This window comes from Pinus tabuliformis, chromosome 1_2 (assembly GCF_031772625.1).
Source record: "Pinus tabuliformis cultivar Carrire ecotype Pingquan chromosome 1_2, CPIR1, whole genome shotgun sequence".
Lineage (NCBI taxonomy): Eukaryota > Viridiplantae > Streptophyta > Pinopsida > Pinales > Pinaceae > Pinus > Pinus tabuliformis.
Genome location: NC_142298.1, coordinates 1,155,007,792 through 1,155,033,038, shown reverse-complemented (window position 1 = coordinate 1,155,033,038; position 25,247 = coordinate 1,155,007,792). Strand labels below are relative to the sequence as shown.

Sequence of the window (25,247 nt, the reverse complement as noted above, 5' to 3'; positions counted from 1 at the left end):
TGTCTCATAAAAGAAGAGGAATTTATTACTAATGGTAGGGGAGACCAATCCTCAAACCCTACTAGTCTCGAAGACATATCTCCCAGCTATATCAATAAGACATCCATCTCATCACATCTTGACTCAAATTTATTCCTTTGATCTTCAACTGAAGAATGTTGTACAGCTAGAAGAAGAAGAATCGTCATAGGGGATATTTGGCTACCACCCTATATCCAATAATCAATTTGGTCATTTGAAGTATAATCTTCATTGTCATCAAGTCATATCTCGTCTTAGCTCATCTCTACCCATCTCCATCTGTTGAATAAGGAAGAAGAATCGCTACAAGGGAGCTCCGACTACCACCCCAAATCCAATACCAAGAATCACCATCGGGAAGCCTCTGCTACCACCCAGAATCCACAGACAATAGGAGGGATTCTAATTACCCTAAGAGGTAAGGACCGCGACTATCCTATTTTACTTGTTGATCTTCCCAACTCGACTCTCAAGAATCAAGTGGTAGAACACTTGCATCTCTAGCTTGAGCGAAATACCACTTACCATAAATGGTAAGGATCGTGCCTAACTCAAGCAGCCAACATGCATTTGCCAGATGGGTGGGAAACTGGATGCCAACTGGGGTAAAATTTGTCAATACCAAAGAGAGACAATAGGCAGGATACAACTTACAGTGGAAGGTAAGGATCATAGACTGTCTCATTTCTCGACAATAGGCAGGATACGACTTACCAAGAGGTAAGGATCACTGACTATCCTATTATACAAAGTTACCTCAACCCTTGGAGATCTCTAGCTCAATTCCTCACCATGAGATATCAAATAGGGGGAAGAGCATATCTTAGTGTCCTCGATTAGTCCTGAAAATTTCCTAGGAGGGTCACATCCATCAGTTCAAGTTGCATTCTGAATATCAACAAATTTCTTACTCGTCCATCAGACATATATGAGCCTCACTACTCCTATATATAAAATATCATTGTGCCCATGTCCAATACCTACTCAAAACAACTCACTGAAGAGCTTAGTCATTCTTCCTCTATTTTATATTCATACAGGATATCAACTCAAATATTATGTTAGAGAAAACGCATTACATAAAGAAAAATATATTTATCCTTTCTCCCTCTCACATAAGGGGGAAACAACCACAAGCCTAAGCTTGTCTCATACAACAACATTATCTCGATCCATGAAGATGTCTCTGTCCCAAATATATATTTCTAAACTTTATCTGATTCAGGGTGAATGCTTGCACCATAAGGATCCATCAAACCTAGCAACAATAATCCATCAATGCAATCCAACATGCCATGTTTATGACAATACACTTCCTTGTTACTACACTTTTGAACAAGACATGGATCTTGAAACTGCTTGGGGTAAACCAGTCCTGTCAGTAATACATAAAATTAGTTAACAAAAACATACTTTTAACAACATCTGATGTTCATTAGTCTAAGTCCAAAAGACTTGTTTCAATCTACAATCATTGGTCTCTTATTCATCCATTTTAAAATTTCTGAGGTCGCCCAAGTTTGCAAATAGTAATAGGTGTTGAGATTTCATCAAGGGTCTCTCCTTCTGAATGGGAAGCCTTATTCAATCATCATCAATCAATAATTCAACATTTTTATCATATTACTATCATGCATCATTGTTTCTTCAGGGCATACAAAAATGTCATGTATTAGATCACGAAGTTAAACTAATATATGACAGTTTTATATGCCCTGAAGAAACAATGATGCATGATAGTAATATTATAAATAGGTTGAAGTCTTGATTGATGATGATTGAAGAAGGATTCCCATTCAGAGGGAGAGACCCTTGATGAGATCTCAACACTTATTACTATTCACAAACTTGGGGCTACCTCAATTTTTTTGAAATGGATGAATAGGAGACCAATTATTGTAGATTGAAACAAGTCTTTTGGACTTAGACTGATGAACATCTGATGTTGTTAAAATTATGTCTTTGTTAACTAATTTTATGTATTAATGACAGGATTGGTTTACCCCAAGCAGTTTCAAGATCCATGTCTTGTGCAATAGTGTAGTAGAAGAGTTCCTTGTTACATGAAGTGTATTGTCAGAAACATGTATATGTCATTAATAATTCATCAAGGGTTAATGTCATACAATCATGTTATACAATCATTTCCATCAAAGTACTACATTATCAAATCAGGGCATCCATTAAGTCATCATAGCAGTTACAACTTATCAAAGCCTTATTAAGATCAACAATAAGATAGTCAATAAATCATGAGTATCAATATTACAACCATAATATTGCCATCACGGTTACCATACTCATTACAAGCATTGATAATAGTCTCAAGTTATCATTTATCAAATTCAATGTTTCTTCCTATGCTTTATCTTTAGACAAAATCAGGATATTCAAATATCAATAAAATTTAAACTATAAAGTGCATCAGTATATCATATGTACTAGGAATCGAACATACTCGCATATGTATATGACTAAAATGAATTACTTTAAGAGTATGATATTAATCAAGACTTTTCTAAAGGTAATATTTTTGTCATACCTCAAGGATTAACTTTTCATCCCAATGTTGTAGTTGAATCAAACAATAACATTGTAACAATTATTATATATTTTACATACCTCATAATATTCGAATACCTTAGCAACTTTGGCATCTTACATATGCCCAAAATACCTTTTACTAGATCCTAGAATAAATTTGCATCATGTTCCTTTTTTTGTTCTTGCTCCAACTTTTCTCTTCTTGCTCTACCTCTCTTTTCATGCACCTTTTAATATCTATATGATCCTCAAGAAGCATCTACTTATCACATCTTCATCAGGAAGTTAGAAGTATTCAAATACTCAATATTAATGCAGGAGGGGTAAGCAATAATCAAAACTATAAATCTAAACAAGATCAGTGTCATAAAAGAAAAACATAAGTTTAGAAGGTACTTATCTTTAACAATGATTAAAGGAAGCAGTCAACTCCCTCTTGATCCAGCCTCCAAGAGTCATTATTGTCCATCATCCACATGTCAATATTTCCTTGAGAAGAAATGCATCAGAAGAATCCCTATCATGAGGTACCACAGGTCATCAAACATATATCAACAAAAGAGGAGATGCCTCATCTTGGTACCATCAATATTTTCAATCGACTTCATCGGAAACTAGGCCCAACTATGGATAACATATCATCTCCTAGAATGAGACTAGCCCATCTAGGGTTATACTGAATCTGTCATAGGTGGTAGAACAACTTCTCACTGATCATGCTATGGTTTCAAGACTGTATAACTCAGGCCTTTATCATATCCAGGCCCTTCCAAACCCTAACCTCATGTTATCCACCAAACCCTAATAACCAAGTTTCCTAGGGTTTCCGTCAAACCTTAGCATTCTTTTAAGTCTTCGCCATATTCACTTGCTTCCATCAACGGTGTCTTCACATAGGTAATGTCAATGAATTTTATTCAGCCCAACTCTGATACCATGTTAATTTTCCTTAGGGCTATATTGTTTTTTGCTTTGGGTAATTACATTATAATATTTTCAACATTTACATATTGCATCACCCCATTATATCATAACATCATCAACAATTATGTAGAAAGAATAATAACATTAACATTATAGCGAAACAAAAAAAATATCAATAGAAGAAAAGCTAACATAATAGAGACATCAGGATTGGTCGGGGCCAGGGAAAAACCTCGGAAGGGGGAAAACCCAGAATTCAATTCTTCTTCTTCTATTAGATATTCATCAATTGTTCAGTTGAGATACAAATTACATCCATAGATAGTAACATCATAACATCAAGCCACATAGGGCCTACCCAAGTCAGTTCACAACTATGTTTGTGAACTGACATTTAATAATCTAAGAATATTGTTGTCAATCACACCACCATATCTAACACCCACTATCCATCAGTCCTACCATCAATGGTTTTTTATTTGACACGCATTGGTGCTCGTGAGAAAAGGTCATCGTCAAGGCAGGAACCCTTATTTTTGTCTTTACATCAAGGTGTCGAGGTCACTGCATCATATATATATATATCATTAATAAAACCCTTACTAAATTAGGATTGACATGGAGGCACTAACACATGAATATTATCATGTTCTTTATCACATAGGTAATGTACAAGATCACTGTAAAATGGATATCAAGAACAAATTCATCATAGCATAGGCAAGATCACAGTATAGTATTAACATCGCGACTATCAAATCAAACCCATGTAACGACACCAGTGAACTGTAGAGAGATAGAACCCGTGAAATGATGCCAATACAACTGGAGTGAGATACATATCTCGGAGGAAGAAAGGAACTATAATTCATCATAGAGTAATGACAATAAATTGCCTAGGAACAATAATGTATCACTGTGGAATGAGAATCCATACAAACTATGCAAAGACAATCATTTTATTGTGTCTACTGAGACAATCATACATAGGGATTATGTGTGTGTGTGTGTGTGTGTGGAGAGAGAGAGAGAGAGAGTATTTGTGCCAACTATATTACAGAGGATGCCAATATGTAATGCAAAGAAAGCCCACATAGATACCATACATTTCATGAAGAGAAAATGTGAATATAACATAGAGGAACTAAGATTTCGAAGCTAATGTGACATATGCGAAACCATAATATATATGAGATCAAGACAATCATTATATGCGAGATCAAGATCACAATAATGCAAGATCAAGAGTTACAATGCTAACATACTAATGTGAGGTTATAAACATTACAGAGATGTGAGATTGTGCTTATTACAGTGTGACCATGAGATATCATAAACATACTATGTGTGATCATAGCCATACCATACAAAATGAGATTATAAACTATACAGAGAGAAAGAGTCATGTCTTGTAGCTAAGCGAGAGTGAAAACCTAGAGTGAGAGCATATCCAATCACAGTGACAAGAGCGCGACCATATCCAACAAGTGTAAGACCATATTTGATCATAGTGAGACTTTGAAAATCCTAAGACATATATGAAATATCTGAGACATGTGCGAGAGATCTGAGGAGAGTTTTGTGCCATTTACATGATGCGAGATCTGAAGCCATAATGTCATATTATGCGCGAGCCTCAAACATGCAAGAGAAGACATGTGCCATCCGAAAATCTCAGAACAAATTTCCATTTGAAATTTCCCTTTGGAGATTAACATAATGGGGAATATATAGTCGTTGTCATTAACGAAGAGTCATGACCTTTGTAGAAAGATGACATGAACCATTTGAAGTCGACCTTAAAATTAGGTGGGAAAATTAAAATTTAAGCTCAAATAATTGTTTGCCTTCATAATTATTTTTGCAAGTAAAAAATTGTGCAAAATAATAATAATTAATTTATCAATTTTGAATTTTACCGTTTGGGTTTAATGGATTTGTCAAGGGAATTTCTTCCTGGCGCATCCCCATATTTTAACATGTAGAGGTCCAACATTTCACAAACTTTGGTAGATTATGTTTGTTGAGGGGCATCCTAACTGTTATTCCATGATCTATTTTGAATAAAAATATTATTTTTCTAAGAAAAGACACTATTGTTGGGGAATATAAACCTACAGACACAAAAGGGGAATTTAACCATGCAACTAAACTCCATTGCATTTCAGCCAATTATTATGAGCCTTTTTCGTAATATCTTGGTTAATCATATACTAAAAATAATCTAGAATAATTGGGGAATGATATAAAGATTGGTGCAACATCATTTGACCTTGAGGAATTGTTGAGATTGCAACAAGATGATGGAGCTTAGTGAAAAGAGACGCCTTCACTAAGTGGGCCCGCAGGCAAATTATGGCGCAAGTTCTATTTTTGATCCCAGCAGGGATGATCACAGTGTGGGTGACCACAGTATGAGTGATCACAGTGTGGGTGACCAAAGTGTGAGTGATCACAGTATGAGTGATCAAAGTCTATTTTTAGATTGGTTGTCAAAAATAGAAAAGTCAAATATTGTTGTCTCATAATAATATTTGGACTATAAACTTGTTCTTATTCTCTTGGAGCACTTCAGGATGAGCTACGGATGTGGTACATGCAGATCCCAGAGGGAAATACGTGGTTACCTATGGGATGACTAATATTTGCATGCAGGACTTCAGTTAGAACTCAAGTGAGTTGAGTTTAGTGGACTGGAGGTGCAGTTGATGGAGTTGTGTTCAGTTTAGCTTTGTTAAACTGGTTGTATTTAGTCTAACTGGCAAATAGACTAGAGATGAATTGGGTGAATTAGTTATTAATTAATTCACAAGTTATTAACTCATAATGCAACTATAGAATACATCAGTTAACTCAGTTGCATGTCAGTGCATGTTCAGTTCAGCAGGGACAGGTGTTAGAGGATCAGATTGCTATCAGTTGTGACTATAGTTGTGCATGATGATTTGCACAATCAGAGGGATTGATTATGCCAATGAATTGGCCAATATCAAGAATTGTAGCTCGTGCTTACGTCCAACATAGTGTGAGTGATTCTTTGCAGGTGAAATATGAGTTTGGTAAACCATTCTCATCAGTTCTTGAGAAGGTATTGAGCTGGAGAGGCAGGCAAGTAGTGGAATAGATTTGGAGATCAGATCTGAGCTGTATTGTGTGTAACAGGTGGAGCTGGTACTGGATTGCTTGTGATAAGCATTGTACTTTGTAATGTTACATGTTCTCAATCATTAATATACAGATAGTGTGGGGTTTTTAGCGAGATGCTTTCCCCGGGTTACATACTGTGTTAATGTGTGAATGCTCTTGATGTTTTATTGTTATTGATGCTGCTATATGGATGATCAACGTAGAGGAGCTTATGTATTGTGTATGTATTCCGCAATAGTACATGATTAGGATAATCTCTGTTGAATATGTGTTAAATTATTCAAAATTTATACATGGTATCAGAGCTGTTGATCATCAGATCTACTATTCAGGAAGTGTTTACATTCTATTTCTTCAGGCAGAGTCTGTAATCGGGCCAGGTAGCCTCTGGATTCATCCTTCCTTTGGAAGGTGAGATATCCGGTGAATGCCCATACATTCAATCTCTGTACGAGAAATATTGTGTTCTCACGAATCTTAGATCCGAGGCGGTTGAGTTGGTTGCTGGTGGAATTCGAATTTGTAGCAGTGTTTTCTTGGTGACAACGCAGCAATGTCTTTCAACGGATTGCGATTGGAGTATGCTCTTGAGGGCATCTCAAACTATATTGCATGGAAGGACAGGATGGAGGCAGTATTGGATGATAATGGGTTGAAGGAGTTCATAGATACGGATATCCCAAAGCCTACTGATGCTGTTGAGGCGGAAGTTTGGCAAAAGAAGACTGCAAAATGTCAAAGGATTCTGTTGGAGGGCGTGAAGGATCACATTGTGTCCAGCCTCCATGGAAAGGCTACTCCATATTTGATGTGGAAATCATTAACAGAATTATTCCAAAGCAAGAGCGACCAGAGGAAGTTGGCGCTCAAAGATAAACTCAGAAACATCAAATGCGAGAAGGGTGACAGTATTCCCAAGTATTTCACGAAGTTCACTCAGTGTCGAGATGAGCTGGGAAGTGTGGGGGTTACTGTCGATGATGAGGACTTGGTGAGCTTGGCTCTCCTTGGTCTTCTGAAGAGTTGGCATTCCTATCAGGACTCTGTCAATGGTCGGGAGAAATTGCCAAGATGGGAAAGACTATGATCAGATCTTGTGCAGGAGGAGATCAGGCGGAGTACCAGGGACGGATCTTCGTCAAAGGGAGCTGATGAAGAGAATTATGCTTTGGCTGCCAAAGCAAAGAAAGGGAAGAGCAAGAAAGATTCTCAGTCTGGTGCGAAAGGCAAGAAGCAGGATATGTCCAAGGTGAAGTGTTTTCACTGTCACCAGCACGGACACTATGCCACTAATTGTCCGCAGAAGAAGAAGAACAAGCAGGCTACTGGATCTTCAGCAGGAGAGGCTCTAGCCTCACAGTTTGAGCTTGATTTTTCATTGATCGCATGCTTGGTTTCAAGTGTGATGGGATCAGTGTGGTTCTTGGACAGTGGTGCGTCTTTTCACATGACAGGAGATAGAGATTTGTTCTCTGATCTGGAGGACAAAGATCTTGGAGTGCACATCGAGATGGGCGATGATGGTAGATACAGTGCGACCGGTATTGGTACCATTTCCTTTGAGAGGGAGTCTGGTAAACCCTTCGTATTGAAGGAAGTCATGCATGTTCCAGGATTGAAGAAGAATCTTATCTCAGTGGCGATGTTAGAAGACAAGGGGTATGATGTTGTTTTCAGCGAGGGAAAGGCTTTCCTGCGCAGCAAGACAACTGGTGAGACCCGGAAGATAGGGGTTCGAGTGAGGAACCTTTATCAGTTGCATGTAGATGGATGCGCAGCAATGGCGGGCAAGGCAGAAGTATTGGTGAGCCGGGATGATGGCGAGTTGTGGCATAGGAGATTGGGTCACCTTCACCATGGAGCCTTGAAGATACTGCAGCAGATCACTACAGGGCTTCCTAAAGGCACACTTGCGCAGTCAGATCAGTGCAAGGGGTGTACTTTGGGGAAGTTTGTGAAAGCCACCTTTCACGAGAAGGATAGTCGCGCCACGACGATCCTTGAGAGAATTCACACAGACATGTGTGGACCTTTCTCAGTTGCTTCGACAGCAAAACACAGGTATTATGTGATTTTTGTTGATGATTTCTCTCGTAAGTGCTGGATCTTCTTCATGCAGAAGAAGAGCGAGACATATTCAAAGTTCTGTGAATTCAAAGCACTGGTCGAGAAGGAGTCGGGGAAGAAGGTGAAGGCTCTTAGGAGCGATAATGGTGGTGAATACATCTCGGACGAGTTCAAGGATTTCTGCAAGGCAAAAGGGATTCGAAGAGAGCTCATAGCTCCCCATAACCCACAGCAGAACGGGGTAGCTGAGCGGAAGAACAGAACGATTGTGGGTGCTGCACGGGCAATGTTGCACGATCAGGGCCTACCCCTTCACGTGTGGGCGGAAGCATGCAATATAGCAGTTTATGTGCAGAACCGTTGTCCTCATATGATACTTGGCATGAGTACACCCGAGGAGGCTTATTCTGGTAAGAAGCCTGATATTTCTCATTTGAGGATTTTTGGTGCTAACGTTTACATGCATGTGACGAAGGATTCCAGGAAGAAGTTGGAGCCGACCGCAGAGGTTGGGATATTTGTGGGGTACACTGATACGCCCCACAACTATCGTGTGTATTTGCCAGACAGTGGTAAAACTATCGTGCGACGGGATATAAAATTTCAGGAGGAGAAAGCCATGAAGTGTTCGCTTGAGAGGGAGCTACACTTGCATGCAGATGAGGAGCTATTAGTTCCTAAGGATGAGCTTCAGGACGTGGATCAGCCACAGGACGAGGTTCATGGAGTGGAAGAGACCACTCATGCAGCGCCAACCATCAGAGGGCGAAAGCGCTTGACAGAAGCTGAGCGACTGGCTCAAGATGCAGAGAAAGTTGTAGGACCACCTACAGCCCAACGCAGGCAGAGACAGTCACCTGATCGGTACACTGGATACATGGCTCTTATGAGCAAGTGTGTTGTGACTGAGCCATCCTCTTTCGAGGAAGCTGTGGAGGATCCCGCATGGGTAGACGCCATGGTGGAAGAGTATGATTCTATTGTCAGAAACAGTGCATGGGAGATTGTTCCTAGGCCGTAAGGGAAATCAGTGGTGGGTTCGAGATGGATCTACAAAGTTAAGTAGGCAGCTGACAGGAGTGTGGAGAAGTACAAGGCAATATTTGTTGCCCGAGGCTTTTCACAGATAGAGGGGATTGATTATGAGGAGACCTTTGCACCTGTCGCAAGGTATTCTTCCATACAGATGATTCTTGCTCTCTCAGCGCAGATGGGATGGCACATTCATCAGATGGATGTGAAGACTGCGTTCCTCAATGGAGTCATTGAGGAGGAGGTGTACATTGAGCAACCCGAAGGCTTTGAGGTCTTCAGCAGCGAGTTGCATGTGTGCAGGCTTAAGAGAGCGTTGTATGGGTTGAAGCAAGCACCACGTGCTTGATACACACGGATAGACAGCTATTTCATAGGACTTGGATTCTCCAAGAGCGAGGTGGATCCTAACCTATACCAGATTGTGGTGGAGGGTAAGTTACTTATCATTGTACTGTATGTTGATGATTTGATTCTAACAGGTGTTGAGCTATTGATACTGTCATGCAAGAAGGATCTTGCTACAGAGTTTGAGATGAAGGATTTGGCCCTCCTTCACTATTTCCTAGGATTGGAAATATGGCAGCGCAGTGGTGGACTGTTTGTTTCTCAGGGCAAGTATGCTCGGGAGATACTGGAGAAGTTCAACATGCATGGCTGCAAGCCTGTTGATACTCCTCTTCCTGGAGGTTGGAGGAAGGAGGATGCCACTTCGGGAGAAGAAGTGGATGCCACTGTTTATCGACAGTTGGTGGGGTCGCTGATGTATTTGGTCAATACACGACCTGATATATGCTATGCAGTTAACCAGCTTTCACAAGCTATGGTTAAGCCTACCAAGCTCTTCTGGAAGGCGGGCAAGCATGTATTGCGCTACTTGAGAGGCACATCAGGATATGGTTTATGGTACAAACAGGAGGATGAGGTGAAGCTATGTGGCTTCACGGATGCAGATTGGGCAGGGAGCCCAACGGACAGAAAGAGCACATCAGGAGGGGTCTTCAGTATTGGATTGACAGCAGTTTCTTGGTATAGCAGGAAGCAGAGATCCGTGGCACTCAGTTCAGCGGAGGCCGAGTATATGGCAGCAAGTTTGGCTGCATGCGAGGCTATATGGATGAGGAAGATCCTGGCTGGTTTGTTCGGTTCTCATTTGGATCCTACTGCGATTTACTGTGATAACCAGAGTTGCATTAAACTCTCGGCTAATCCTGTATTTCATGATAGATCTAAGCATATTGACATCAGGTACCATCATATCAGAGATTGTGTGCAGCGGAGGATCATGTTGCTTTCATACGTTCCAATGGAGGATCAGGATGCTGATATTCTGACGAAGGCTCTCACTAGGAGCAAATTTGAGTACCACCGAGGCAGGATAGGGGTTGCTGATAATCCATATCTTGTCGAGAGGGAGTGTTGAGATTGCAACAAGATGATGGAGCTTAGTGAAAAGAGTCGCCTTCACTAAGTGGGCCCGCAGGCAAATTATGGTGCAAGTTCTATTTTTGATCCCAGCAGGGATGATCACAGTGTGGGTGACCACAGTATGAGTGATCACAGTGTGGGTGACCACAGTGTGAGTGATCACAGTATGAGTGATCAAAGTCTATTTTTAGACTGGCTGTCAAAAATAGAAAAGTCAAATATTATTGTCTCATAATAAATTTGGACTATAAACTTGATCTTATTCTCTTGGAGCACTTCAGGATGAGCTACGGATGTGGTACATGCAGATCCCAGAGGGAAATACGTGGTTACCTATGGATGACTAATATTTGCATGCAGGACTTCAGTTAGAACTCAAGTGAGTTGAGTTTAGTGGACTGGAGGTGCAGTTGATGGAGTTGTGTTCAGTTTAGCTTTGTTAAACTGGTTGTATTTAGTCTAACTGGCAAATAGACTAGAGATGAGTTGGGTGAATTAGTTATTAATTAATTCACAAGTTATTAACTCATAATGCAACTATAGAATACATCAGTTAACTCAGTTGCATGTCAATGCATGTTTAGTTCAGCAGGGACAGGTGTTGGAGGATCAGATTGCTATCAGTTGTGACTATAGTTGTGCATGATGATTTGCACAATCAGAGGGATTGAGTATGCCAATGAATTGGCCAATATCAAGAATTGTAGCCTGTGCTCACGTCCAACACAGTGTGAGTGATTCTTTGCAAGTGAAATACGAGTTTGGTAAACCATTCTCATCAGTTCTTGAGCAGGTATTGAGCTGGAGAGGCAGGCAAGCAGTGGAATAGATTTGGAGATCAGATCTGAGCTGTATTGTGTGTAACAGGTGGAGCTGGTACTGGATTTCTTGTGATAAGCATTGTACTTTGTAATGTTACATGTTCTCAATCATTAATATACAGATAGTGTGGGGTTTTTAGCGAGATGCTTTCCCCGGGTTACATATTGTGTTAATGTGTGAATGCTCTTGATGTTTTATTGTTATTGATGTTGTTATATTGATGATCAACGTAGAGGAGCTTATGTATTGTGTATGTATTCCGCAATAGTACATGATCAGGATAATCTCTGTTGAATATGTGTTAAATTATTCAAAATTTCTACATGAATGACCTTACACAATCTATTGTGTGGATGATGACTTTTGTTCAAGTATGTGATGTGTAAAAAATGATTTGAAGTTGTTGGATTTGTACACCTCTCTGATTCATCCACCAAGGGATAACTTGCCTTAAAGGAATTGTACAAGAAGGACTTGGTGTTGATACTAGCTTATTGTGAAGCCTTTGGTGTGGCTAGATAGCTTGATGAATGGCTTGTGAAGCCTAATCTACGGGATGAAGAAACAAAGGAATCTAAGTTTGATGAGATTAGATAAGGACTTCATTAAGGAGGAAAATATCAAGAGGGAGTTGAAAAATTTTCACAACACTTAGTTATTTCTTCTTCAATCAAGAGATAAGTACTTCAATTCTTTCTCCCTTGATTATTTTTATTTTTCCTTGGTGAGCCTCTTGTCTTTATATTCTTTTCTTGGTTATAATTGTTTCTTCCATGGCCTCTTGAATGAGGGTTGTAAGTACATCGCAAAGGCTTTCAAAGCAATGATTTTGGAAGCATATGGCGACATCAGGAAGAACAAAGCAAGGTTTGTGACAAGAGGGTTCTCCTAGAAAGAGGGAATGGCTACAAGAATATTTTTGCTTCTGCCACAGTTCGTCAGATTCATGGGCTCGAGCATAAACTCGAGAAGAGGGATTAATGTTCGAGAGGGAATATTGTATAGATTGTTAGGACATCTAAGATTGTGCTAGATGAGTGGAAGAGCTTCCAGTTCTGAGGGAGCAACAACAATAGAAGGACTTGCTTACATAACAAAGGGAGAAGTAATAACACGAGTACTTGCTTACATGATAAAGGGAGCAATAATAACACAAGGACTTGCTTACATAGGGAGAAAAAATAACATAAGTACTTGCTTAGTAATGGCAGAAGGACTTGCTTACATGACGAAGGAAGCAACCAGAAGGATATGTCGAGTCACTTCAATTTTGAATAGAGGAGCAGTAGAGCTCTAGTACATATCCACAGGTGAGCAGATTGTGGACATACTTCAAAGACAAGCTTAGTATAATGCTAAATTTCCCCCTCGTTGGAAGGGAGTGCTGAGATTTTTGCAGGATTTGCTTGACAATCTCTTGAAGCCATATAGGAATTTGGTTGGGTATTAAAGGAATTTGTCCAAGGTAGATGGATACATTCACCTTTGAAGCCATAAGGACTTGGCTAGGTCATAAAGGACTTTGACTAGAGAGGTGAATGACCTAAGGTAATTATAAAGGCAATTACAGGATACATTCACCTGAGAAGCTAGAAGGACTTGGCTAGGTCATAAAGGACTTTAACTAGATGATCCAAGTGGATATTGGTGGCCACCTTCCTGTTCCACCTACACCCCCAACATTGTTTCTTTTAGTTTCCTTAATTGTAGCACAATTTACTATTTTTGGTATTTTTTTTGGGTCCTAAACTTCTGGAGTCGTTTTGAGGCCCTAAACAATTTTTAATTTTATTTTTTTAATGCGCCAAGCTCAAATTCCATGGGAAAGGGCCTGATTGGAAAATTTGTTGCCTTTGGATAGACCTTTTTAACGAGGTATTGTGCATGCCAAATAGAGATCATATGGCCAAATTACGACCCCAAAAAGTTGGTGTTCCAACTAATCCCAATGGGGCCTACAAACTTTTGGTGCTTCATCTCCTAGGGTAAGGTTTTTGGATGTTTAGTGTTTTCCCGTTGTTTCTCAACAATAAAAAGGCCTCCAAGCCTCATTGTAACACAGTTCAGAAGGCATGTAACTATCACATCTCTTATTAGAGTTAAGCTACCATCACCCGACCTAGTTTATTTCTATTTTGCATGTAAACAGTTTGAGTATTTTGTTATTAATGAATTGAAGTTTAGTTTTTGTTTTAGCTCTGTGTTTTTTTTTTTTAATTCTGTATTTCATTTCGTTCTAGCATAAATATGGATCACTAGAGGTGAATGACCTAGGGAAATTATAAATTGCATAGATCTTCTTCCGAGAAGCCAAAATGACTTGGCTGCCAGAACATGATGGACTGATACTCCTCCATCATGGCATCCTTACAAACATGTTGGCATGTTGCCTCCTCATAACTAGAAGGCTCGGAATCAATGATGTGGCTCATCAATGCAATATAACTCAAGCACATTTGCGGTTGTCTGCTCTCCTTGAAGGAACCACAAGGAGCTACATGCCCTTTTGCATCCTGCAATGTGTACACAACCATGCTAGCATCTTCCTGGTTATGACAACATATCTAGGTAGATCCACTTGTTTCGTTGGCTCTACAGAATCCTCCTGGTAGTTTGAAGAATGATCAATTGGAATGGAGGGACTTGTACATGCATCCTTAAAAGCCTCTTTCTCCTCCCTATCAATCTGCATGTGGGGCTTTTTTGACCTATTGAAGCCTAGTAACATCCAGACTAACCTCAATCTGAAATTTTCCTGGAATGTAAATATTGTAGGTCTTCAAAGTCTCATTGTTTCCCATGAAAGTACCTTTCTTCCCAAAAGGTTTGAGCTTCTTCCTCTTTTCCTTGCGCACGTGAAAATATTTTGGACAACCAAACATCCTCAAATGACTAACCTATGGCTCCACTCCTATGAATGCCTCCTTGGGAGTCTTGTCCTCCAATATTCAGTGAGGACTCGTGTTCTAAACATAAACAATTGTGTTGGAGGCCTTTGCCCATAAGAACATGGATAGTTCCTTATCATGAATCACCACGTTCACTGCTTCCACAATGGACTTGTTCTTCCTTTCCACAACCCCATTCTGCTAAGGGTTGTAAGGAATTATCCACTTGTTGAAAATTGTAACTAGGTTCGATCTTCATAATGACCTAATTGTAATCATAGCATTGTATATTCTTTATAAAAAAGAAAGAAAAATTATATTATATGTTTGGAGTATGGTTTTCATACTCAAGTTTGACTCAAAAGCAAGTTCTTCATGCTTTTAGGTTTTCTAGGTATTTCTAGGATAAAGAATTATATTGTTCATGTGTCATAGTCCCATTTGGATTCAATGTAATAAATAAAATTATTATTTTTTTTCAAGGAAAATCCATGGATAAGCCCAAAAAATAAACAACATAGAAACCATGGCAACTCAACCATAACATCACCAACATAATGACTACAAGTATTCATAAATCACAGTAGGAAGATAGCTCTTATTAATATATGAAAACACCAACAAAGTCAGGGACTTCCACGTACCACCACCCCGACCATATATTGGGCTAAACCAAATCTCTCTTTCATCCAATCACCCCTACGCCATATTGCAAGCACGAGTTTGGGATCTCATGGAATAAACCAATACTACACCAAAATAGGGCTTCCAAAGGCCAAACCACCTCAACCCTCAACCATAGTGATTCCACCTCTATGGTCAGACGTCACTAACACCAACCAGATTGGTCTCTACCCAAGTTGTCAAGGGCTCTAGGAACTAGTAAACCAACCCACATCCCTCTAGGGCTCCAGAGAATTTGTCCAACCCGACTCCAAGGTCTAGTAACTCAACCCACCAAGGGCTCCAGAGCATTTGTCCCAACCTAGGCTCCAGGACTAGTGACTCAACCCAAGCTGTTCCAGGGCTTCTAGAGCATTTGTTCCAACCCACGACCATAAGGAACCTGAGCACCAATCAGAAAAACAACGTGGAAAAGTTCACAACACCATGGCTATAATGGCAAGGCAATATTAAAACCACTGTCAATCTAGGCAATCTAAATTCCAATGACATCACATAACCATAAAATCACATGCATATACCATGCATCCATAAATCAACAAGGAAATCACACATGCAACCTGTTACCTACAAAGAAATCAAGTTGCAGTTATTGATTCAACTCTTCCCTTGCACTTTCCTATTTTCCTTTTCCTTCTTTCTCCAATCCAAGTGAATGCTAAAGTGCTCCAAGCATCCTCCAAGATTGCTCCAAGACTTCTCTAAGTGTGCAAGAGTGTGAAAGAATAAATCTAAACTGACAAAAGGCTAACAACTGATTTGTTGGTGTCTTTTTATCATTTATCTCTCCATTTTCTTCATTTTCCTATAATTTCCCTCTCATGCAAATTTGTCTCTTCAGCTTCCTTTTCTCCTATTTTTCTTTATTTCATAAAAAAATACCAATTATTTCCTCTTTTCCTTTACCAATGCCTTTGCCAATTTCCATAGCCATAAATAACCAAAAGTGATCCCCACTATAATATCTTCCCACCATTCATCTTGGAATACGTGTCCCATGACCTTGGTCTTATATATTTTTTTAATCAGGAAAATCAACCAGGGGTTGTTACAAACCCCTCCCCCTTGGAGGAATACCGTCCTCGGTGTTCTATGACACCTTTGACCAACAAACCACTGAAAACAAAACACACAGCCTATGGAGCTTTATAACCTAGCTTGTTGCAACATTTACAATGACCACTGTTGAAAACATGAAAATCATACCATTATTAGAGCTTTATAACACAACTCATACAATATTTACATTAACAACCACATATATATTTATGCACATTTACTTCAACCAACAAATAATCATATTGTCTATGGAGCTTTATAACCATAGCTCAATATAATATTTACAATAATGCACACATATACATATGCACATTTGATCTAACCAATAAATAAAAGGATACGGTGCCCACATTATTCGACAAGGGAATCCAGAGGCTCACACCTCCACCCTCAAAAGTAGTACCAGGATTCACCTCCTTTCAAGGAATTCCAGAATCCACTCCCAAAACCAAAATACGCATCCAATTTCCAACGCTACAATCCTTGCACTCCTTGTTCTTTCAGTGAACAGTTACCAACTCATTGTTATAGGGCACATTCCCAATTTGCTTCTGATTCCATATGGCAATGTTAATGACCAAAAATAAAAAAAATAAAAAATAAAACAAAAAAAATCCCAACCGTCCCTTCTTTGCTACACAGTCCCTCGGGTAATCCGGTCACCCCCTTTCGTGTAGTCACACACCTTCCAAGTTTCGTTGGCATCCCCTTCTCTGCTACACAGTCCCTCGGTGATCCATCCCTTGGCAAGGTTTCGTCGCATTAGACGGTCCAAAAAACAAGGCATATCCCTACATCAAAACCATCATACTGGTCATAGCATGCTCATGGAAATCAATGGACACTATCGGGTACTAGTGTCCCACAATGGCCCTGCTCCTGAATGATTTACCATCATATTGTTGCATGTTCCAATTCCTTTCACTGTTGCTACTATTATTCTTGTAGCTAGTTCCAACCACCCAAACCTAGGCATTCTCCATGTTTTCATGTACCAAGCACATAATTCCCATTAGATTCAAAAGGAATTGAAATTAATTGAAATCATACCTCATTGGTAGCTCATCAATAAGATACGCTTGCAATTTTGTTTACTTCTTATCACAGCAAGTCAAACTAGCTCTTTGATCAAATCATCATGTATAAACATATCGCATCTGGTTAGCTCAAACACAACCATCATAAATCAGAATCATAGATCACATGCATAATAAAAACTGAAATAAAATATTGATATTTATCCTTCCAATGATTATTTGCTTCTGCCTTTGTTATTTATCCTTTCCATACACACACTGAATCGTTTGCCAAACCTGGTAAGCACCTAATGCCTTCTATTCTCTTCAACCACATACACATACACACAGTGTACATCACAACACATACACCCACACATGGTGTACCACACAATACATACACCTACACTCGGTGTAAAACACAAGGTGTACCACACAATACATACACCTACACCTGGTGTACAACATAACACGTACACCTACACCCGGTGTACAACACAATTAATACATATGTCATGATACAATGACTACACAATACACATAACAAAGTAACACATGTACACAACACAACATGTACGACATGTACACAACACCACATGTACACAACACCACATGTACACAACACCACATGTACGCCACACCACATGTACACAACAACAATACTGCACATTCAGAGACCACATCGTCTTTACCAAACAACCTAAATTATAGTGTCTTTCCCACGCCTTAATGTGTGCATTCACACTCCAAATTCTAGGTCTGTGGCTCTTACTATTATCCATGCTTGTCCCAGCATGTCATAGATCACACTGTTTTCATTATGTCGATGTATCTCTCAACATTACCTGCCATAGCATAAACATAGGCATAATATAAACACATAATATCAATTCATATCCACATGATACTAACCTCATATATTTGTTAGGGCTATGTTGGGACTCAGAAATGTCATATTTTCATCCACCTTTTTCTTCACTATTCCTTACATTTCATCATCCCATTAACCTTTTATCATATCATTTTCATACATACATTTGGGTTTCACCTTCTTATTTTCCATTTTATTCATTTTTGTATTATAAGTGAATTTATGATTAATTATTAGAAAATGTACATATTTTTATATATCTCAAGAATATGTGAGTTTTGTGATGTGTAGGAAATATGTGAAGAATTAATATCTCCTCCACCATATCAAGGAGATAATTATGCAAGCCTTTTTCTAAGGAGAAAATCATGGAGGCATATCTTATCCAATTCCTAAGGAGAAAATCATGGAGGCATATCTTATCCTAAGGAGAAAATCATGGAGACATATCTTATCCAATTCCTAAGGAGATAATTAGGAGAAAAGCATGGAGGATTTGGTTGGCATATCTTATCCAAGATATGTGAGAGATTTATGGGATCATGTTTGAGAGATTTGTGCAATCATATCTTGTAATAATGGGAAACTAGTTGAGAGTGCTTGAGAGAATATTGGATATGTAATTATGGAAAGGTTATCTTCCTCATGTATATAAGAGAGTTCTCTCTCTTCATTGAAATGATGAAGAATGAATAATAGAGAATGGAGATTAACTTTGATTCATATTCTTTTATTGTTATGCTTTCATGATTTGTAATTTAGTTCTTGTAATATAATTTGACATAGTTTTATTTTTGTGAGCTCACATATGTTGTTTGTCATTCACTTCTTCACATGTTGTATTTCTTTTCTTTTATGCAACTTCCTACTTTCATAGTTAATGTTTCAATGCCTTCTTAGATTAATTTGATTTCAGTGATTTAGATTAGATTAGATTAGATTAGTTCCACTTCAGTCCTGCATATATAGTGCATGTGTCTCGTAAGTCTACGGACCTCGGATTGACAAATTAAATAGTTGGGTAAGTACTACAACGGAATTAAACGAACATAGTTTCACCCAACATTTTGGTACCGTTGTCGGGGAGGCACGATGGATTGAAGTTTAGTTTGATTTTCTGCAAGTGTGTTTAGACATGTTCCTAACTCCGAGGTGTTAAGGCAGTAAGACGTGGGGAACAGCCTACGCATCGCATTCGAGATACCGTAATGGGCTCGACCTCTTATGGATTAGGGCATGTAGGGTGTGTTTACATTTATGCAAGTGTGAATTTCAATTTCTACAGGTGTGTTTGATTTTCGCAACTGTGAAGAATGTTTGATGAATTCATGGTTCATGGTTATAATTGAAACATTCGATTACTCAATTAATGAGCAGTCCTTGTAAGAGGGTTTAATTGAGTATTGAATTCAAGATTATTTCTGTGGTCCTTTTGTTTTTAATTCAATTTTTAGTGTTCTGATTTTCTTTGTTTTTTCAACATGACTTAACAATGAGTTTCAGCTTGGAACTACTCACTCAGATCCTAGCAGAAGTCGGGATCTCTTCTTCCTTGGAAGAGGAGATCTTGACAAGAATTAAAGGTTCAACTACTCCCCAAGAAATAAATGAAGACTCAACGTCTGAAGAATCTTACGTATCTGATGGCGAACAATCATTCGAACAGGAGATCGAGGAAGAAGAGCAGCAGATTGGAGAAGAAGAAGAACAGGAGTTACAACATGATCTGAGTGAGAGACACTGTGCTTATCAAAGCTTTATCGAACAATGGTTCCAGGTAAGTATTAGATTAGATTCGTCTTTTTATTTTTATTTAGTTGATTTACAGATACAGCCACTAGACTCATTCACTTTCGAATATTTTCATTTTTCATTTGAAAACTTGCTACTGAATCTATTGTTGTCACTGCTACGTGAATGGCTTCATTGGAAGTTTAACTACACGTAACTAATTTGTAAATTCTAATTAGTATAGAGTAGGTAGGCTTTCAGTTTTAGTTTTTGCTTTCATTTTCAGTTTTGCTTTTACCTAGAATAAGTATGCTCTCCTCCTGCGTCTTTGTACGATCTCGAGGATCAGAAAATAGGTTTCAGCGTTTGCTTTCATAAGTATGCTCTCCTCCTGCGTCTTTGTACGATCTCGAGGATCAGAAAATAGGGATGATTTAGACTAATTTCAAGAATAAATAAATGTTTTGCAATATGCTTGATCAAAAACATCTTTCAATATGCAAATCATTGTGTCCACAATAAAAATAAAATCCAAACCAAGAGATTCCTTTTCTCCCGAAGCTGCTTGTCCCGAAACCACATTTCTCGAAGCCAGCCGAAGACGCAGAAAGAGATACCGATTATCCATCGGTGAAATCCAACCGAATCAAACAATAAGGAATATGGAACAGAAGCACCCCAATCCCCATATGAATCGGCGGACGCCTAACCAACGGATCCCGTTTCTCTTGAACCAACATATCCTGCTCTTTCTCACGAATCTTAAGCCAATAGAATAGGGTCTTTTTTTAAACATGTTGAACTAGGTCCGTCCGTCCCTAAAGAAGAAGTCTATTAGGAAGAGGGCTAAGCTCAGCTTGTGTACTTCGATGACCTCGAGCAAGGTCTGGTCGAGGGGATCAAACACATGGATGGTCAACAAGCATGGTCATAAGCAAAGCTTAGTCCATGTTTTCGTAGCCATCGGTATATGGAATAAGCTAGTCAGTCAGGTGGAGGACAAGTGGCTCGGTGTTCATGGTGATCGTTCGGCTCACTCATAGGTTATTCGGAGTCCAGATTTATCGGATTTCGAGCTAGCTCCCAATCATGCCTTCTGTTATCACTGACAAAATTTCAAAGAAAAAAGGTAAGGGAAGAGTTAATTGATCCTGGACATATTCATACTGATCTTGGTCGTGTTCATGCAATAGACGTTTGATCCAATTCTTAGTTTGAGCAAACAAGTTTCAAGGCAGATGAGAAGGAGATTTCAAGTTAAAGATCTGAAGATACAGCTAAATTTTGGCATTAAACTGTGTTTTTGGAATTACACAGCAGTTTCATAGCGCGCTACGAAACTGCTGTAGCTGCATATTATGACTTTGTGGGCATTCACAAGAAGCTGCACGATGTTTTATTAATCAAACTGAGACATTTGACCGAGGAATGTATGGTGGACCAGTAGGTTGGTTTGGAGGCAAGGATGCTGACTTTGCTCTCGTGATTGGCTCAGCATTGGTGCAGAAGAGCGGAGTAAGGTTCACAAATATTTGTTTACTCAGAAGCTGGGATAGTGAAAAATTCCAAGTTATATGATATTTGGCTGGAACTTGAATTGAAGACGAGACAGTATGAGTCATTGCTCGAGCCATATAAGCACTTGGAAATATTTCCCAACATCAATGCCGTATGGGCATTTCTCATAATAAAGGAGTGTTGTCGACTGGGTGTAACATACTTTTGCATAGCACCAAGATCAAGATCATCTCCGTTTGCTGTGGCAGCTGCACAAAATCGTCATGTCTCATGTATCTCATGTATCGATGAGCGTTCTCTCGCCTTTCATGCATTGGGATATGGAAAGGGAATCATATAAACCAGCAGCAGTCATAACATCATCTGGAACGGCTCTCTCAAATCTCCTTCCTGCTGTGGTAGAGGCAAGCCAGGACTGTATTCCAATATTGTTGCTCACAGCAGATCGCCCTCCAGAACTACACGATACAGGAGCAAATCAAACAATAAATCAGGTCAATCACTTTGGGTCGTTTGTGAGGTATTTTTCTAATTTACCACCACCTGATGATTACCAATTAGAAGGGTTGAAGTTTCTTGTGAACAGCTGGAGGAATGATATGAGGCCCAGGTGTATTCGTCTCTGCCCTTAGCTGTACAGCCTGTGGGTATGTATAAAGGTAAATTAAAAAAAAAAGGAGGGTTCCGCCTTAACGATTAGCAATCTGTTTGAACCCAAGAATGACGGGTGGTTTTGATTTTCCTCTTTTTGATTTTAACATGTGACAATCCAGACACCACAGAGGAGATGCCACGGGTGAACACAGAAAAGAAACGAAACCCAGGAATCCATCTTAATTCTCCCCTCATCCTCTGCGCCTCGACACCTGTGATGCTTCCATCTCTTTCAGTGTCCAATCCACCAAATCAACCGATAGCACCTGCTTCCTTTGCTCTCGGTAGTCAAACAGTCGGCGTCTGGTAGGTGATATGTGTCAATACACGGGTTTATACATTTCAGGAAGCCCAGAACAGTCATATGCAGTCTTGAGCCATCTACATCTGTTGGTGACACGTGCTCCAATACTGTTTTCATCAGATTATAAGCATTTTTATTATCGCTACAGTGACCCTTCATATGTAAAGAAATTGAAGCTTGAGATGATTACAGCCATGGCAAATGAGAGTAATACATATGATATTGTGACGGAGCTCAGTGAATATGTTGCAAATGTTGATGTGGCCATTGCAAGAGAGTCTGTCCAAGCAGTTGGAAAAATTGCATTACAGCAGTATGATGTTAATGCCATTGTTGACCGCCTTCTTCAGTTCCTAGAGATGGAAAAGGATTATGTCACTGCAGAAACTCTGTTTCTCATGAAAGACCTTCTAAGGAAGTATCTGCAGTGGAGTCTAGGAAGGAGACTGAGTTTGCCCTTGCATCACTTATGGAAATAACATCTCAGTACAAGGCCACATTGGATCTTCATATACTAGGTCGCCGCAGAGGCAAGATGCCTGACAGGTCTCCTCTTCCGCCAGCACTTGGCAATGATAATTATGCTGCAAGGCAACAGTATCAGCGCGTAGATAGTTTCCAAACAAATAGCTCCCGAAATCGTTGTGTTGATTCCTTTGCAGGATCTGCTCCTCCAGAAGAAAACAGAACAGCTAGCAAGAAAAAGCGAAATTCTGGACCAAGTGCATTTGGCAATACAACAAATTGCAGAGCTTGTGCTGACTGCTTCATTAAGGTTGCAACCAATAATTATTCGAAAGATGCCACACATAGTTATTCATAAAGACTGGAATGCCTTGTATGTTGAGAACATGCTTAGAGTGGAGAGCAGTGCTGTTGGGGAAATTATTGGTAGTAGATTACTTATGGCAGTGGTGGACAGGCTTATTGAAATTGATGTTGAAATAAAATGGGAACACATTTTACATGAAGACTTAAGCAAGTTGTACATATTTGACATGGAAATGGAAGATGATGAAGAAAATGAAGAACCTGGGAAGCCTGGTAGCGAGGCAGATGTTGAATTGCCAAAACCTTCTTCTATGCAGAGTCTGGGGGGTGTTGCAGATAAGATGGATGTATTAATGGAAATGACTTTAGAACATCTGAAATTATGTGTTGATGAGGGTCGCCTGTCACAGATCTATGATACACTCATGCACTCATTTCAATCAACTATTTTGAATACTCACAAGTCTAAGTTTACTCAGTTTCTTGTCTTCTATCTATGCTCTCTGGCTCCAAAGACATGCGGTGCAAACTTTGCTTCAATGCTGTGTGATATTTTTGTCAATAAATCTCGCCCACAGAATACAAGGATGACTGCAGCTGCTTACCTATCTAGTTATTTGTCTCGTGCTAAATACCTAATTTTATCTGTTGTTTCTGCAGCATTAGGAAGGTTGGTGGATTGGTGCTTGCAATACTTGTATAATCATAACAAGGAGAGGAAGCCTGTGAATCCAGGAGTGCATGGGGTATTCTATTCAGCATGTCAGGCTGTTATGTATATACTTTGCTTCTGAATGAAGTCGCTTATAGATGATCCTAAACAGAGATTACTGTTAGAGAAGTTACCACTGAAAAAGATTATTGAGCACAAGTTGAATCCTTTAAAGATTTGTTTGCCAGCAGTCGTAGAAGAATTTCTAAGGCAGGTTAAAGCAGTTCATCTATTTGAAGTTTTAGGCTTCACAAGTTCAAAGAACATAATTGAAACAGAGGAATCCAAGGCCTTTGGGGGTGTTGAGAGACTCGGCATGTTCTTTCCATTTGACCCATATTTACTGAAATGCTCAGACAGATTTATCAGACCAAATTTTACTTTTTGGTCAATGGTTCAGACTCCAGTTAAGGATGATGATTTTTAAAGACTGTGTTTTTGAAATTACACAGCGGTTTCGTAGCGCGCTACGAAACTGCTGTAGGTGATGATTTTAAACACATACAGGCAGTTTTGTACGTTGAGCGGGAATTTTGAAAGGGAAACGCCAAAAGGGTATACAAGACATCAGCTGGAACAACAATAGCCAATCAAAACAAGACAGGTGGATGATTTAAAAAGGTGGAATATTTCGACCCAATTTCAAAAGTTCTGTGGTGTCCCCTTTATCACCGTTCAAGAGGTATCAAATGATTTGCATACAAGAAACTTTTGCCTGCCTGCACACATGTCCATCGATGCAGCCTACAACACATCAAGAACGTGGCAGTGTTCCATATTTTGGGTTATTAAAGGCTAGAAACATGCTTTTGTACATTCGAGCATTTTGAGGAAAACTGGAGCCAAGAAGTAAGGGAAATCTCCTAATACTTCTGAGCAGTCGAAGGAATCAGCGTTAAAGGTCAATATGGAGTATTAAACATCCAGCTCAGCCAAATCGAAAGAGGACCAGGTGTCAAAGAATAAGGAGAAGCCATTATGCATGGAAAGTGGAGTTAGAGTCATAGTTAATTTAGAACTCTTTAAAAACTCCAGTCAGCACTTTATTGTATTT

General features: G+C 39.3%; 1 pseudogene; it reads left to right on the top strand.

The window, feature by feature from the left end:
* Positions 1-598: 598 nt before the first annotated feature.
* LOC149210327 (uncharacterized) lies at positions 599-24,620 on the top strand (annotated as a pseudogene).
* The last annotated feature ends 627 nt before the right edge of the window (positions 24,621-25,247 follow it).